The sequence below is a fragment of the Aedes aegypti genome, chromosome 3, assembly GCF_002204515.2.
Source record: "Aedes aegypti strain LVP_AGWG chromosome 3, AaegL5.0 Primary Assembly, whole genome shotgun sequence".
In the NCBI taxonomy this organism is placed as follows: domain Eukaryota; kingdom Metazoa; phylum Arthropoda; class Insecta; order Diptera; family Culicidae; genus Aedes; species Aedes aegypti.
This window is the reverse complement of record NC_035109.1, coordinates 198,209,451-198,213,766: the sequence shown is the minus strand read 5'-3', so window position 1 is coordinate 198,213,766 and position 4,316 is coordinate 198,209,451. Positions and strand designations below refer to the sequence as shown.

General features: G+C 44.9%; 1 long non-coding RNA gene across 1 annotated transcript; it reads right to left on the bottom strand.

Moving 5' to 3' along the window:
* Positions 1–3,618: 3,618 nt before the first annotated feature.
* On the bottom strand, positions 3,619–3,989 carry LOC110677905. Its single transcript, XR_002501277.1, has 3 exons — positions 3,945–3,989; positions 3,724–3,878; positions 3,619–3,652 (listed from the first exon to the last, which is right to left on the bottom strand). It is a non-coding gene; the product is annotated as an uncharacterized LOC110677905 (long non-coding RNA).
* Between the last annotated feature and the right edge of the window lie 327 nt (positions 3,990–4,316).

Genomic DNA, 4,316 nt, shown 5'->3' with positions numbered 1-4,316 from the left:
CTGGGCCACTGGAATTGGTTGGGATGCACCGGTCAATAGTGACTTATCCGAAAGATGGTTGCAATGGATAAGTATGTTACCTTTGCTAAACGACTTACAGATCCCTCGATGCTATTTTCGGGGTAAAATTGAAGAGACGAAACAACTCCATATCTTCGTCGACGCCAGCGATGCAGCATACGCTTGTGTGGCTTATATGCGCGCCAGCGGATCTGAAGGAATAGAACTAGCGCTTGTGGGTGCTAAGAGCAAGGTGGCACCACTCAAAGTTTTATCTGTCCCTCGTTTGGAACTGATGGCAGCGGTAATAGGTGCACGCATGGCCGAATCCATCGTTAGCTCCCATTCATTCAACATAGCTGACATATACTTCTGGTCTGATTCTTCTACGGTTTTGGCGTGGATCAACTCGGATCACAGACGGTACACTAAGTTTGTAGGAGTGAGAATTGGAGAAATCCTTGCTTTGACGAAGATTAACCAATGGAGATGGCTGCCCACAAAACAAAATCCAGCAGATGAGGCGACTAAGTGGGGAAAGGGGCCAAGCTTCAATATCAGTGGCCGTTGGTTTTGTGGACCCAACTTTCTATATCATCATGAATCTGAGTGGCCACGAAATCAAAACTTAACTTCCACCGAAGAAGAATCCGTTAGTGTTCATAATGTTCATTATGATACATCCACGTCAATGATAGAAATTTCCCGTTTCCAAAAATGGGAACGCCTACTGAGGACACAAGCGTACGTGATAAGATTCATTAATAACATCAGGTGCCTTTGCAAAGGCCAAACTGCAGATGTCGGGGCGCTGAAACAAGAGGAGATAAGGGATGCAGAGCGTCATCTTTGGAAACAAGCCCAAAAGGAATATTACGGCCAGGAACAGAAATTGTTGCTGGAAACACAAGGAAGCCCGACTGCACGCCACAATGTAGTGCAAAAGTCGAGCACCATATACAAGTTGTGGCCATACATCGACCAGCATGGAGTAATCAGGATGCGTGGAAGAATTGGAGCAGCATGGTATGCTACTGGCGAAGCAAAATACCCCGTCATATTGCCCAAAACGCATTTAATTACATCACTTCTGGTGGATTGGTATCATCGACGTTCGCCACGCAAATCACGAAACGGTGGTGAATGAAATTAGACAATGCTACGAAATGTCAAATCTTCGAACGCTGGTTAAGCAAGTAGCGAGAAGATGTGCCAAGTGTCATACAGCAAATGCAGTTCCTCGCCCGCCTCCAATGGCTCCACTCCCCGAACAACGTATAACGCCTTTTGTAAGACCCTTTACGTTTGTCGGGTTGGATTATTTCGGCCCTTTAACGGTGAAAGTCGGACGCTCCGAAGTAAAACGCTGGGTAGCACTTTTTACGTGCCTTACGGTGCGTGCTATACACCTAGAAGTGGTACATAGCCTATCCAGTGAATCGTGCGTGATGGCTATTCGACGCTTCATTGCACGACGCGGTGCACCGGCCGAGATCTTTAGTGATAACGGAACCAATTTGGTGGGCGCAAATAAGCAACTGCGGCAGGAAATTGCGGCTAGAGATCAAGTGCTAGCCAGTACATTCACTAACACCAATACCCGATGGAATTTCAATCCACCGGGTGCTCCACATATGGGCGGGGCATGGGAGCGTTTAGTGCGCTCCGTTAAAAGTGCTATTGGAACAATCGTCGATGCTCCACGACGCCCCAATGAAGAAGCACTTCAAACAATCTTATTTGATGCAGAAGCGATGATTAATTCGCGTCCCCTTACTTATGTGCCACTAGAGACTGCAGATGAAGAGTCCTTAACCCCAAATCATTTTTTGTTGGGGAATTCCTCTGGAGTGAAGCAACCACCCTCGGAACTGACAAACCTTAGACCTAATTTGAGAAGCAGTTGGACATTAGTTCAAAACATCACTGATGCCTTTTGGAAGCGATGGATCAAAGAATATCTTCCGGTCATTACCCGGCGGTGTCGATGGTTCGAGAATGTCCGAGACTTCAACGAAGGAGACTTGGTATTAATTGTTGATACTACTATGAGAAACCAATACATAAGAGGACGTGTAGAAAAGGTATTCTTTGGACGAGATGGTCGTGTGCGTCAAGCTCTTGTACGCACCTCTACCGGATTATACAGAAGACCAGCAGTTAAGCTTGCATTACTCGACGTTGGGCTACCTGGTAAAGGTGGTCAGGACTCCTAGAACCGTCACCATCCTTTACGGGTGGGGGGATGTTATGTCGACCAGCAAGCCCCTCGTACGGACATCCATTTGTGAATAGGTCGAAATGACAGCACCTATCTATGACAGCGAGAAATGTTTATGCGTGTTGGAAGAACGATGGCAGGTTTGTCATATGATGATGATTGGCAAAAATTGAAGTAGATCGATGGCTATTGTTGGATTAAAAGTATAAAGTTTACGGATTTCAGAATTAAAGGTTTAGCTAATTGAGTGAAGTAATTGAATTCGAGTTGGTAAGCAAGTCATTTATTCGTGATTATCGTTGATAATTATAAAATTGAATTGTTTAGGTGTTTATGCATCCACATTTCCACCCACGTTGAACTAGGAGAATTAGAAAAGTTCTGGAAAGAAAATTAAATTTATAAGTTGTTACCTGCTAGCTAAGGGTTAAGGAATCTTAGGGTCGCTTATCGGCTTGCTCTCCCAACCGTACAAAGATGAGAGGCACTCACTGTGAGCAGCAACGGCTGAACACTTACCCACTGGTCTTGCACGTGTCGAATGAACAGAATACAACAACAATGGTGTACACCTAGAGATGCTCGAAATTGCGGAGAATAATTATTTGCTTGGGGAAATTCCAAAAGCGGAAACTTATTGGTTCCTTTTTGAACTTAAAAAGCGGAAATACGAAATGAGATGGTGGAAACAACAATCACTAGGGCTTTGCACTTTGAAATTATGCAACTAAGGCAAATTCAATCTACATTACAATTTATTGTGACGTCAAGGGTACTTGCGTGTCTGGGCATATCGACTATTGGTGGCTTCTACGGTGGGTCCTCGGCGGTGGGGGTTGCTGGTCGGGGCGCTATTGGGGCACGCCAGCCTACTCGGCCCAAGTTGATGGTAGGCCGACCGTTGACTTGGATTCGGCAATTGCTTGGTGGCGACGACAACCGGTAGATGGCGCAGGTGGGCTTCCGATATCGACAGCAGGGGTTCACAGGGCCAAAACTATCCGGCGACGTACCAGTTTTCCAAAATGGCGGTTCTTGACGAGGGACGGATCAGCGGGGAGGCAGTGAGGGGGCTTCGGGGCGAGGAAGATGGCGGCGGTGGCGAGGGTAGTCGGTAATGACGGCTTCGACCTCTCGGGGGCCAACAGCGATGGCGATTCGGCTGTGACCGGCCTGGATACACTCCGGAACGAGGCCACTTCCACTCACTCGAACTCCTTTTGGCTTTCGAACGTCCACTTGCCTAATAAAAAGGTTGAAGAACTAGAAAAAGGCCCGCTTTGTTGGCCTGCCCACCAAATTAATTCCCATTGACGTCAAACTATTGAACTTTGCCACATTAGACACTTTTGTATGCACAATTACCTTTTTCTTGTAGATTTAAGCTTATTAACAATGCTTCGTTGTTCTTCAACTAACTTTTCGTGCTATCTATAATGGTTTTAAATTTGCATGACTATTAACAATTAAGCATATTATTTTAACACAATTTCACAACTAACCGTACTAATACAAAACAACACTCTTTATACTAACAGCTACTAATAATTGTCCTTTTAACACTGCATGCATTCATTATCTTTTAACAATAGCTTTTAACAATTTCTTTCACTGCATGCTTCTAACAACACTGACTTTATTGTTCTACAATGGCCACCTATTAACAAAGAGACAAAACACACTGATTAAAACTGCTTCCACCATAAATAATTATTTTTTTAACCTTCTAAATACTAATCACGACGCGCACTTGTTTCACTTTTGGAATTTTTCAGGCAACAGAGGCTTGTTCAGGAAAGAACAAGGCCTTTTATTTAATTCTGGCATCTCTGATGGAACCTAATACCATCAAAAATCATAAAAACGATTTTTGACAGCTATGCTCGCTACATTGCTGCTTACCCCATTTTCGACACTTATACTCCACCTATGGGCAAGTAGCTCACACAGGGCGGGATTAACCATTAACCCTGAGCGTGTCGTTTACACCGCTCAAAAGCACTCACTCGATCGAGGTACTAGTTGAGAGTGGTGCAGAGTTCTCACACTCATCAAGCCACTGAGTGCAGCCCCTGTCCCATGTAATAGTGTTAGT